The sequence below is a fragment of the Crocuta crocuta genome, unplaced genomic scaffold (assembly GCF_008692635.1).
Source record: "Crocuta crocuta isolate KB4526 unplaced genomic scaffold, BGI_CrCroc_1.0 scaffold62, whole genome shotgun sequence".
Lineage (NCBI taxonomy): Eukaryota > Metazoa > Chordata > Mammalia > Carnivora > Hyaenidae > Crocuta > Crocuta crocuta.
In genome coordinates, this window is record NW_027529173.1 from 4143287 (window position 1) to 4157423 (window position 14137).

The window sequence follows — 14137 nt, forward strand, 5'->3', positions numbered from 1 at the left end:
ATCAACATGCATCAGTGAAGCAAAGGAAATACTGAGTTGCGGTCTTAAGTTAAGTGAGTCAAGATTAGGGTGACCAACTATTCCAGTCTGCCCAGGACTAAGAGGATCCCAGGACATGAGACTTTCAACTTTAAAAGTGGGGGAATCTCAGGTAAAACTGGGATAAGTTGATCACCCTGGTTAAGACCATGGTGAGGTACACCAAGGTAAAGGAGAAGCCCAAAGTACAATCAGTCAAATCAGGGAAGTGAAAGACATGGGGCAGGGAGCCAAAGTTACAGCACAAAGACCAGTCACATGGACCACATTTGCCCATACCTTCCTATCTCAAACGTTTTACCTTCCCAGCTCATAGCTGCACATAAGAAATCTTAATTCAGTCAAGTGTATGAACTGCCATCTGACACTACATGGGGTTCCAAGTCTGCGTGTTCACTTCATCTGTTTGGTTCATTCTAGGACAAAATTCCAAGCGCATCCAAAGTGCACATAGAAAATTCGATTTTATAAGCCACGAACCCAGGTGTGTATGCAATGTAACCATCTTAATTTCCCTTAAACTAAACTTAATTTCTACTTTAAATCCTTAATTCCAGTTAACAGCTGACAATTTAATTGAGTCACTTCAAGTAAATACAATCAAATTAGTGATTAGTTATTTCTGATTTAAAGTTTGTCAATTTGGAATGAGACAGCGAGGTCTTCTCTTCCTTAAGATCCTCTGACCCTTCTAGGGTTTCTGGTTATGAAGGATAAGACCTAGACCTCTTCTCAAACTTTAGCAAGCAAAAGAATCACTTGGAGGGCCTGTTGATTATAGATCTCTGGCAATGGACCCACAGTTTCAGACTCAGCATGTCTGGAGTGGGACGCCCAAGAAGTTGCATTTCTAACAAGTTCCTAGCTGATGCTGATGCAGTTGGTCTCAGGGACTATATTTTGAGAGCTACTGGCATATATTCAGAAGTCTTCTGGGGGATTTCAGCTCCTCATTAGTTTTCTTCCATTCTCTGAATTGTCTCCCTGGAGGTCTGGATCACTCCATGTGGCACGAAAACAACTGCCAATGAGGGTGGAATGAATGCCTCATATGTCTAGACCTGGGGATAGGTCAAATAGTGTTAACAAAAATAAACATGGTATTGTAGGAGCATGCCAACTGATATCTCAAAAATTATCATTTTGCTACATCTATAGTGTTATACTCTCAGTACTTTACACATAGCTCTCCTAGGATGTATCCTACAGTTTGGTAAGTATTAGTATAGAATGAAGCAAAATGACTTCATCAGAGTCTAAAAACTTCTAAGTCAGGCTTTACCTCTTAATAGCTATGTATCTTTGGATAAGCTTTTTTTTTAATTTACCAGCTCTGTTTTCTCAACTATTAAATAAGGCTGATACTATCTTCCCTGCCATAGTAATCTCACAGAATATTTGCAAGACCCAAAGGTAATGTTTGAAAACATGCTTTGAAAATAATTAATGGTTATATTTAAGGTGCAATATCTGTTATCATCCATATAACTTTTCAGCCTAAATAGTTAACTCTAGGGGCGCCTGGGTGGCTTAGTCGGTTAAGCGTCCGACTTTTGCTTAGGTCATGATCTCACGGTTCGTCGGTTCGAGCCCCGCGTCGGGCTCTGTGCTGACTGCCAGCTCAGAGCCTGGAGCCTATTTCGGAGTCTGTGTCTCCCTCTCTCTCTGACCCTCCCCTGCTCACGCTGTCTCTCTCTCTCCTAGAAATAAATAAAAATATTTTAAAAAATTATTTTTAAAGTCTACTTATTTTTGAGAGAGAGAGAGAGAGAGAGAAAGAGAGAGAGAGAGAGAGAGAGAGAGAGAGAGAGACAGCATGAGCAAGGGAGGGGCAGAGAGAAAGGGAGACACGGAATCTGAATGAGGCTCCAAGCTCTTGAGTATTCATCACTGAGGCCCACATGGGGCTTGAACCAATTAACCATGAGATCATGACCTGAGCCAAAGTCAGATGCTTAACTGACTCTGTCATCCAGGTGCCCCTACATACATACAATTTTAACACTCACCGATATTACCAATACCAACAGGCAATCACTAGTTAAACTCATGGGTGTTAGAAAACTGGAAACAATTGTGCATATGTTTTCCCAATTCTCCATTTAATAACATTAAGTTGGTAGCTTGAAATCAACAAATGCTACAAATCAGGACTTGTGTGTGGCCTGTTTATTTTCAGAGAGCTAGTCGTTAAACACTTACCAGCATAGCACTGCTTAAAGGACATACTGGGCCTTTGAGAAGTATATTTTCAGTGTCAGTTTTCGGTAAAGCGATGAGCATGTTTTTTTTCTTTACCCTTTTACACCACTTAAAAAAGTTACCATTTGAAAAAATATATTAAAATACATACAAATATGATGTTTTACCAAATTCTTAACCTGCAGCAGTGATTTTCAGTCTAAAGTGGGACAAGAATCAGCTGGGATATTTGTTTAAAATGCAAATTTGAGAGGTGCCTGTGGGGCTTGGTCTGTTAAGCATCAAGCTCTTGATTTCAGCCCAAGTCTTGATCTCTCAGTTCTTGGAATCAAGCCCCATGTCAGGCTCCATGCTGAGAGTGCAGACCTGCTTGGGATTCTCTCTCTTTCCCTCTCTCTCTGACCCTCCCCCCACTTACACACTCACTCTCTCTCTCTCTCTCAAAATAAATGAAAAAACTTTAAAAATTAAATAAAATAGGGGTGCCTGGGTGGCTCAGTCAATTAAGCATCCAACTTGGTCTCAGGTATGGTGTTATGGTTTGTGGGTTTGGGCCCAGCATCAGGCTCTGTGCCTGGAGCGTGCTTCAGATTCTGTGCCTCCCTCACTCTCTGCCCCTCCCCCACTCACACTGTCTCTCTCAAAAATAAATAAACCTTTAAAAAAATGAAATAAAAGTCCAATTTCAGAGGCTTCCCCCTTAGTAATGTGAACAATAAGTCTAAAGAAGGGCATTTTTTACAAGTTCTGGGAGTATCTCAAATTGGTGGTCCTGCAACCACACGTAGATATATGAATAAAACCCCACATTCTGCCTTTCAAAGCCTCTGCCACCTTGTCACAAAATTCCTTCTCTTCATTTTCCCAGTGTATGCCTTTCCTGAACTGAAAAGATGCTATCACTCTCCCACAACAGAATTTTTGGAATTTTGCTTTACCTATTTGCCAAGTTTCCTACAATTGAAAGCTCTCCAATGTGAACCCTGAGTTGACAAGATAAAAACAGATTTCATAGCCTTTTATACTAGCAAACTTAGCAACTGTTTCAAGGGCATGTGCTGGCAATGAGTCAGGACCAATTGAAATCTTTCATGAAGTGGCAGGAAAGGGGTCAAGAGAGAAGGATGAAGGTCTCTGCATGCATCATTCCCTCAAACACTACAGAATAATGCTGAGCATTTTACCTAAGCAATTTTACTTCAGTCACAAAATCTTACTATATAAAAATAACTTGTTTTATAAATTAGCTGTCAAATCCTTGGAGAAGCCAACCATGTACAATTTGTTGTTGGTTATATTTCCATTATTGTCACTATTTAATCCATAGTTTAGTGATTAATAGTTTTCTAAGAAAACTCGTTTGAAGTGTAAAGAATGAAATCCATTAAACCAAGTATGACCCAACTAGATTCATTTGTCTTAGGGGTCTCATCAGTACTGAAGTTGTCATGGCATAATTAATGGTACAAGAGATGAATCAGGACTTCTGTTCTGTCATGGCTCCTCTATTTAAGTCTTTAAAAATGAAAAATAATGAGTAAAGGTGTAAAACAAATTGTTTGATAGGCCGAGAAGCAAAATAATCCCATTAAAATAATTAGAATTTCATCACAAATTATTAGATACTGCTATTTCATTGGAGAAAAGGCTCAGTCTAGGATGATCCTCTGATATATATGGGCATCATTTATAACACTGCCATTAAAAAGGATATACTTTCTGAAACTTAATAAGAAGCCTCTACACATGCTTCTCTCAGAATTAAAAGGCTGCTTTCGGTAACAATCCTTCAAAAGTTCTCAACTATTAAAAAAAATTATTGTTTCTTTAGTTTAATTAAGAGCCTCCCACATATCTGAAAGAAGAGTAGAGAACTCAAAACTGAATCTATATACATGGGTCTATGATCATAGAAATTATGTGTGCAAATATACCAGGCTAGACAAGGCAACAGAAAATGATGATAACAGTTGATTTATTCAGAAGATAGGAGATTCAGCCTTAAATTTTCCATTGTGCAACAAATATAAATTACGGATGCTAACAATAACTCAATCTGACTCTACAGCTCACTGGATCAACGATCTGTGTCCATGAATGGCTAACCATTATTTTAATCCAATCTGATTTAATGCAACATACTATTTTTGAGCACGACCTATGAGAAAGGAATTTTGCTAGTAGCATAAGGAAGAGAGAGTCAAGAATTCATTAGAATCCATGCCATCAGGGACCTTGAAATCTAGTGTGGAATAAAGATATAAATGGAAATGACTATGATAAAAAAGTAAAATATGGATTGATCTGGAAAACACTAGGGAAGAAGTGTTTCCAAGTAGGGAAATTGGTGAAGATTTTACAGAAAAGATAGCAAGAGAGAGAAGTCTGTAATTTTCCCAAGATGGAGGCTTGCAACAGTAGTTGAACAGTGATCGAAGTATTAGGGACTATAATAACAAGGGAGAAACAATGAAGAAAGGGTACAATCATGCTGTGTACTAACTATACCTCAACCCGGGGGGCAGGGGCGGGACTCGGGGGGAGTTGGCTTTACAACCTCTAGCAGCATGTTTGGCAAATAGCAGGCACTCAACATATTTTGGTGGAAAGCAGTCAAGCCCCATGGTAAGCAGGAGGAATAATACTCCAACTAGGACAGTCATACACGGGTAAGATTCTACTTAGAAGATAACTAGTGTTTTAAATGTGGAAGTACAGGCTAAGTCTCAATTTATATGAGCTTTAAATGTCATATCTCATAATTATGATAAGCAGCACAAATCACAAATGTGCCCATTATTTTGTATTTAATGGAAATTAACTTGTTCTCATTTGTTATTATAAAAATGTTATCTAATTTATCAATGTATATCTTTCCATGTGTTTATATATGATTTTACATGTTTCCATAAGTTTTAAGAAGGGAATAAAAATATTTCCTTGAACACCTAAAGGATAAGAAAAACTGAGAGAATATTATATTCAAATCAAATAGTACTTCAATTAATACATATAAGTAATAGTTCAATTAACAAATACCCTTGTAAGAGGGTACCTAAACCAAAACCAATATTATGAAAAATACTATATTTCCTTCTGCATCCACTTCTCCCATTCTCTAGCTTCTAATTGATACAAAGAAGCTCTGGGTCCTCACCTACCATGTACCTATCAAAAACTGAATAATCACTACTCTTACCATTCCACTTTAACCAGTACCCATTCACACTGAAATTAATTTAAAATATCTTGATTTTTAAAGGTCTTTAATTAGAAATAATTCTTTATTCCTAATAAGGAAAGGCATTTTCTCATTCCAAAGGATGGCTGAATACTTAGACTGTCTACTAAGCCTACTTTCAGCTAATTCTTAAGTAGTCCTAAACACTAGCTTATATGAGAAGCAGGGCATAGACCCACTAGGGGATACAGCTTGATCTTCATAGAGTAGGGAAAAATTCAGATGCCACTTGTCTATTACCCAATGAATCTTGCAGTGAAAAAACGTACACAAATGAACACAGCAGCCCTACTTGAAGCACAACCCACTTTAATTCTTGTGGGATGATTTGGGGAGGGAGCCACAGAGCACATCTCCATAAGCCACAATGGCTCCTTGCTCTTCTGAGACCCTGGCTAAGGCTGTTGGAAACTTTAGGGAATAGAAGAGCATATGTTACATCTGAAGTGAGCCTACATCACCCCAGCAAAGGTCTGTCTGCCAGAAGGTCCCTTCCCTCTATGCTTGTTCCCAATGGATTTTCCTTTCCCAAGTATAAACCAAACCCCAGCCTTCATCTCCTTTAACCTTAACTGCTGAAGTTTTTGCTCAAAACTAAGATATTTTTAATGCTATTTAAAATTTCTGTCCTGTACTCTTTCTTATTTGGAATGCATCCTACTGCTTCCCAGATTATTTCTGCCTGAGGTTATGAGGTGTCTAAAAAATAATTATGTTGTTGGAATGCACTGATTTCATTAATGGAGCTATTACTGCACCCAATAAAAATGTTGATGATGATAGGCCTTTTGAATCAACTTTTAAAACCAGTTTTAAGAGTTCTGTTTCAAGAGAAAATGTGAGATGGCCTAAAACACAAAAGGCCAAAACCCATTAACAATGCTTACAAAACTAACATCAAATAATAAAGAATAAATAAGAAAACCCAGAGTACAACACCCCTTTTGAGCATAACACTTAACAGTGGTAGCTCAAAGAACCTAGGAGGTCATTGAGAATGATAAACACTTTTCTGGGGCTGTGATCAAAGAGGAATTTATCTCATAAATCTTTCTGTATAATGCACCAGACAACATTATGAGTAAAGTCTTTAATGGCAGTTTTCATAAACCATGCAAGGACATCTTGCATGCAAGCCATGTGGCTGTACAGCACCCCAAGACTGGAAGAGTCCCACATTTGGCTTCATACTCTGCTGTTGTTATCTTAAAATTCTTAATTTTTTAAACAAGAGTTCTCATATTTCATTGTGTATTGACTGGGCACTGCAAATTACATAGCCCATCTTGTCATCGTTTATACAGCTTCTTCTATCACCCCGCAAATTTCTTGTTTGGGGATATTTCTCCTTTGGCAAAATAAGTACAGTATTTGTGGAACTGATCCTATATTTTTCAGAGTGTTAAAAATAAATCACATGGATATATAAAGACCCCCCAGCAAACTCCCAAACTTAAGTCTTATAAATACTAAACGTAAGCAACAGAATCATTTTATTCTAGTCTACAAAGCCATTATTTGTCTCCTTTCATATATTAAGCTCAACTTATCAAAAGAAATAATGTATTTATTGTGATTTTTTTAGATATAGTATGATATCTTAGCTGTAAAATCTGTAGACTTCTGATTTAAAATTAATCATCCAGTCAGATGAAGTATAACTTCATCAAATTAAAAATTATGATCTCTGAATTGTGCCTTCCATTATTTTTCCTTGATCTTTTTGTCTCAGGAAATACATTTCTAACGTGTTCATAGAGAAGCAAAATATCCTCAGAAGGCATTTTGTATTTTAGTCTGCCTTCAGATCTGTTCTAATTACTGCTTCCTAGCAGAGGGATGGACTCTTAGACTGTACTTTATGAATTTTTGTGTATAGTTGAAAGCCATCCTTCCCATATACAACATCTCAGGTAGAACAGACTTGGCAGCTGCTGTCCATATGACTGATAAAAACTGCTTCTGCTAGCACTCTCCACAATAGCTAAAACATGGAAAGAGCCTAAGTGTCCATCAACAGATGAATGGATCAAGAAGATGTGGTTTATCTATACCATGGAATACTACATGGCAATGAGAAACAATGAAATCTGGCCANGCTTCTGCTATAATAGCACTAAAGGCCTCTACTAGCACATTTAGTCCAGCACCAGAACTACTATTGGAAAGTGCTTAAGGATCATACGCATGATCCCAGCATCCCCCTATTCTAGTTTAAACAACCACAGTCTTCCAATCACAGTGCTAGGTACAAGAGACCTGTCACTGGGGAAGACATCTCCATGTGCCTGAAATTTAGAATCTAGGGGGCAGTACCTGCAAGTGCACCATGACCTTACCACTTACATGTGACATGGTGAAATCACAAAGGAAAGGACCAAGGATGGATTCTTCAAAATATGACATTCAAACTTATTTAAAATATTTAGTTTTGTTATCAATTTAGAATTTAACTTAATAGGTATAGGTGTATGCATGAAATTAGAGGTGGATTTACTGTGAATTAATGAAGCTTAAGTTCAGGGCTATTTACTTGCACAGTTACCTTCCAAAGCTTTTCACTCATTTTGTTATCTGTAATTGTGTATAGCTTTTTCTAAAGAGAACCACCAAAGTTTTAAGATTGACAACCCACAAAACTTGGGTCCTCCTCTGCATGGGTCATACTGACTTTTGACACTCCTCAGAGTCCCTCCCAAGAATGACAGACGCACACAACTACAGGTAGTTAGTTAGCAGTCATTCTATTTTACTAACTGATGGATTTACAAGACTAGTTTAGTAGGGTACAAACTTTATCCTATTCAGCCTAATTTTCTCAGACTAAACTTTCCTCCTGAACTCAGAGTCTTAGTGCTAGTTCCAGCCTTCCTCCTAGTAAAAGCATAAAGATAAGAGCTAGAGAGCACATGCTTTTTCACATCTATCCCAGAACCAGAGAGACGCAGAGACAAAAAGAGGGTGTGCTAAGAAGGAAGAGGCCATCAGACTGCAGCTCCTTTTTTGAACTAAAACTTCTCACTTCTTGGCCCCACCCCACAACCTGCTTGAGCTTTCTAGAAAATCTCCCTGGAGGGAAGGAAATATAATTTGCCTTTTTTCTCTAGAAGTATTTCCTTCTAATGTCACGGGTTTCCTTTATAACAGTAAAGAGAACATCAGGATTGTTATATCGGTGAAACTGTATTTCAGGGGATGTAATGTTACCAGATGGTTTTTAATCAAAGGAGTTCAACACCTATCACAAAACTAGAGCTTTAAGCTTCATCTTCATAAGTTCATCTGTTTCATTTAACAATGAATTTGTCCATAAATTACAATGGAAGTATTTATAAAGATAATTAATCTTTATAAAAAATCACTTGGAAATAATAAAAATCAAAAATCAGAATAGAAATTGTGAAATCTTTGAGTAGTAAGCAGTCACCTTTATTCTATGAAAGTATATGTGACTAAAGGTGGGTGTAAAAGTGTTTGCAATTCTTTTGCCACCGAACATTAACATTTCTACCAGTTAAAGCATGGTGATTAGGAACTACAAGCTAAAGAGATTCAATTCACATGGTGCCACTTCTAGCAAAATTTATTTTGATTTATTCTGGATAGAAATGCAAATAAATCTTTTGAGCACATATAGACTAAAGAAGATTGCCATGAAACTTAAATATAATTATTATAACACAAGAGAAAGTGAATAAAAACGTATTAGCACACTGGCGTAGAAAAAGAGACATTCAAAGCATATAATTCATCCAGTAAGCACTAACAGGTCACACTGTTTCAAATCAAGAGTGCAAACAAAAGGTCTCAAAATATTAGGAAAAATTCTTTGGAAGCTATTATAACACTACACAAAAGCTGTAAAAATAATAATATGATAATATATCTAATAAAAGAAAAATGACAGCAGGCAGCAGGCTACATTGTTAGTTAATGCTGAGGGACCTTCAGCTAGGTAGTACAAGATTACCTTTGCAAGAACTTTCTCATACAAATTTAGAAGTTTATCAGATACAGTTCCAGGCTCTTTATTTGTACCTAAGAACAAAGTTTATATAAATTATTACCTTTTGAAATATTGCAGCCTTTAAATAGTTGTAGGTTGACAGCATCTAAGAAAAATTGGTTGTACAATGCATTTTGGGTGTGGCTATGTATTTTTAGCAGGTTCACTTTCAATGAAAATGTGTCTTCTCAAAAGTAATTTTTCCTTTGTTCTCCCATATACCAGAACACCTATAAGATATCAACAGTATCTTATAGTAAACAGTGTATTTTTAGATGTTCTTTCAAAAAAAATTTTAAGTCATTTTATTCAAATAATTAGATTCACCAGAAAACTAAAGAAAATATGTAATATTATTAAAAAGTTTCTATCAGAAGATAAGAAGACTGAATTAGCAGCTGCCCCAGCTTACCACACATTTATTGATCAATATTTCAAATATAAGGCATTGATAACAGCTTTACATGTATGCACTCAAGTAACCATCTAAATACCTTTCCTTGAATATATTGCCCTCCAAGGACAAAATGCACAAAATTAGACTAATGTATCCATTTCTATCCTTAAACCTCCTTCCCTCACAGGTTTCTCCTTCTCTCCAGTTTTGCTTCCGTCCAAATTACAGCCAGAATGATATGTCTAATCCACAAATCTGATTGTGTCACTGCTCTGCTTAAAACTCTCACAATGTGTCCAGTTGCCCTTCTTTCACCTGAATTTGGATCACAACATTCTCTGAGATTTGCTCACAGCTCACATACCTGCAGCAGTGCTCTCCATTCTTGGTCTCATACTCTAAGCTGCGACTGGCCATTTTGAATTTCTCTTAATTCTATAGATGTTACCAATACAAGTCTGTCATCCTGCCTCCAAAATCTTTCCCCAATACTACACCTGACTCCTGCAGCTTAAATCTCACTACCACTGAAGCCCTAAACTAGCTTATGATCCCATAGCATTCCATACTTCCTTTCTTATAAACCCTAGCTTACCACACACTATTATTATTCAGAGGGGGAATGCTTCCTTACCACTCTTGAAGTTTCCCTCATATGGGAGGACCACAGCTACTAGTTCCTACTCTTCCCCCAAAGAAGGAATAACTGACAGGGTGAATTTTAAAAGAGAAACACAGTGTCTTTCTCCCAGGAGAAAAGAACCATTCTACCCAGAGACAGCATGCGCTTTGCTTCTCAATGTTATTAATGTCACAGGGGCCAGATGCTTCTCTTCTAAGGTGCATGTAGTTTCCCAGCATTCCCAGAATGCTATGAGTACATTTCTCATAGCATTAGAAGGAGTTTAGTATCAGAAAGCCCACTTGCCCCTTGATACAAGCTATATAGTCTAAAACCATCTGTATCAGTATAAAGATGTTAATTTTGTTTCCCATCCACCATCCTCTTTTCTTTCCTTTCTCGCTTTGCTCAGAAATCATATAGGGACAAGGAGTGATTTCTATTGGGAACACTCAAATTCCCAAATCATAATTCCCATGTACTATTTTGGGTAAGTCTATAAGCTCTGAAAGATGGATAAGAGATGTCTGGTTTACTATGATAGTTCCCGTAACCTAGCAAGGGCCTGGCCAAGAGTAGGTGCTCTGAAATTGTTGCTTGTTGAATAAATGAGTAAGTAATTAGATGCTATCCTGCCATCTTATCCATAATTCAGGCACAGCTATTACCTCCAGTTAAGTTATAGCTACTCTTAAAATATTTCTTACTTTCAAATCCCATCTAACATTTTCTATCTAATAAACTTTAGACTCTTGACATCACTCTGATATACTTTTAAAAATTTTATTAACAGCACTCTATTGAAATAAACCCTAAATTGGAAACATATGAGCTAGCACATTAAGAATTCGCTAATTTGCAGATCGTTTTTATCCATTAGTTCATTGCAGAAAAATCACACATTTAGAAAACAGTTCAAACAGCAATTTCACCAACATTTTACCCTTAAACTTCACATACTCTAAATTTATCTTATCCAGGAACATACAATAAAGTGTAGACATGTATGGTTAAATATAGTTCCAGACTGTTAAAAAACAGGCAAGTTGGTATTTTTGAAAGCATGGGTTAATTCTATTATGAGTCAAGTTAAGGTAGATTAATAATGTATTTTGAGAGTTTCTAGAATTCTCTTCTTTAATTTTAACATTTTTATCGAGCATAAGACTACTATTAATATTCTCAATATGTTTTCTAATAAATTTTACATTATTATTTTATGTTTAAATATATTATTTTAAAAGGACTGATATATTCCTGAATATGATTTCATATTTAAAATCAAGGGACAAGTTTTCCCTTTGATAAAACAAATCTATAATTTTTTAATGAAACTTATCAGAAAAATATAAATCACAAAATAGAATTATAATCTGTCAGAAAATGTTTCTTCTTGTAAAGAATCTGTTATTTTAAGTGAAGAATGCCTGCATAAACTAATTTGTGGCAACTTCATTTTTATTCATTCAATTATATTTAAAAGTCCATGTATATGCATGAATACATAATTAAACATTCTTGTAAGATTTGTCTCTAGACTTGAAGGAAAAAATATATATGTTCTCAAATTTTGAGAATTATGCTACTGCATAAAACATAGTGAAGGATTATATGTCAATATCCTTTTGTATTTATGACAAAAGGGAAAACATTCCAAAAGAATTGTAAATGAAGATCTAAGTTGTACAGGACAGGAACAAAATGTGCAATAAGCAGAAGTCTTTTGGCATGTATTTTTAAACAGGAGGTTTTGAAAACTCCAAATTTAGCTTCATAAAAAGAGGTAGTGCAAGTGTGAAGCATGTGGTCATTTTGGCATACTCTGTGTATAACTTCTCTCTTTACCTATATAAGGATATAATAAAGCTTCAGAAATGTGCAAAGCAGAAATTCTCCAGTTCTGTTTATTCACTTTCAGTCAGGTAGTAAAATATCTTAATGTTCCATGAAGAAATCTCCAAAATGTACTACTAAAATAGCCTGCTAAAGAGAAATCAACAACTTCTTTATTTAGAAACTGAACAGTTTAAAGGAAAAGATTGGTGGGGCTTTTTGTTTTTTGTTTTGTAAGCCAACTATATCTGCAAGGATCCATCAGCTTTACTAAATTTTCCTCGTCTTTATTTTGTTGCATGGTTTTCATACTTTCATGCCCCTTCCTTCCTCTTCAATCCTCCATATTCTCCAACTTCCTTTCATGCCTTTTGGGGGGAAAGGTGTCTTTTCCCATTTTGTCTTCTTTTTATTATACTTCCTCCTTTTTCTGACTCCCTCTGGCCTTCTTCTGCTACAGTAATCACTTTATACTGTATTTATATAACCTCATATTTCTTTTAGAAATTTGATTTCTAAAACACTTCTCCATTCACTTCTTCTACAGTCCTTGGTCACACTATGTAAGGAAAATGCAACTTAAGGCCTCCTTTCCCTTGGTTTCCCCATAAGACACAGCAGCAATGTAAGAAATAGCAAAGAGTTTCTGCATGTGATGTGTGTGATGCTACTGCAGCCCTAAATCTCAAAGGAGTACCAAACTCTTCCTATAAACTATATGTATGACAAAACCATCGACAACTGGGAAAACAATTAACTTGTTTGGAAAGAACTATTTGTGCTGACAATTTAAATGTAAAATTCTGCCTATCTCAATGGTGCTACATGACTCTCAGTTCAGTTTTGATAAACTGCCCCTCAAAGATAATTTTATTTTTTTTTCACATTCACATAACTTTTATTACAGTATATATATATATATATATATATTGTTGTTGTTGTTTGTTTGGGAAAATATATATTTTTTTTACAAATAGTTTATTGTCCAATTAGTTTCCACATAACACCCAGTGCTCATCCCCACAAGTGCCCTCCTCCATGCCCATCCCCCCTCCCCCCCACATCCATCAGTCCTCAGTTTTTGTCAGCATTCAAGAGTCTCTCATGGTTTGCCTCTCTCCCTTTCCCCCACCATTTCCCCCCTTCTTCTCCCCCTTGTTCCTCCGTCAAGTTCCTCCTAATCCTCCTATACGTGCAAACATACGGTATTTGTCCTTCTCTGCCTGACTTATTTCGCTCAAAGATAATTTTAAATGGATTTCCAGAATCCAAATCAACCAATAACTATGAAGATATAAATGAAACTGGATTTTCAGATACTAATAGCTCATTAAATAGAATCTTTGGCCACCAACAAACTGAAAACATTCTTTCCTCTCTGGCACTGATTATACAAAAAGAGGATATTTTATACAAAAAGAGGATATATTCGTTCTAACATAATAATCATAAAATGGCAATCAGCAGGGTAAATATCAATGACAAGTAGCATACACCACTACCAAAATGGCATGCAGTTATAAATCTGAATAACCAACTTAATCAAGATATAACCTAGGGATGTATCCAAATAAAATGTTTGAGACCTAAATGAAGTTAATTGTACAACAACTAAAAAGGTTAATTAAAAGATGTACTATTTTCCTATAGGATGATTAGTACTGTAAAGATGTTAACAGTACAATTGCAAACTACTTGGAAGAGAGATTTTATAAACTGAATTTAACATTGATTCTGGAAAAAAAGGTGTGTAAGAATAGTGAAGGGAGTTTTGAAGAGAAAAAAATAAACTAGAGT

General features: G+C 36.0%; 1 protein-coding gene and 1 long non-coding RNA gene across 2 annotated transcripts in view; one reads left to right on the plus strand and one right to left on the minus strand.

Annotated features, from left to right (window-relative positions):
* The window catches only part of HDAC9 (histone deacetylase 9), a 908040-nt gene that overhangs the window by 768126 nt on the left and 125777 nt on the right, over positions 1-14137 (minus strand). The window lies entirely within an intron of this gene.
* Positions 1-14137, plus strand: part of LOC144226296 (uncharacterized) — a 51155-nt gene that overhangs the window by 2603 nt on the left and 34415 nt on the right. The window contains exon 2 of the long non-coding RNA XR_013333590.1: positions 460-523. This is a non-coding gene — a long non-coding RNA (uncharacterized LOC144226296). The remainder of the gene's footprint in view (positions 1-459; positions 524-14137) is intronic.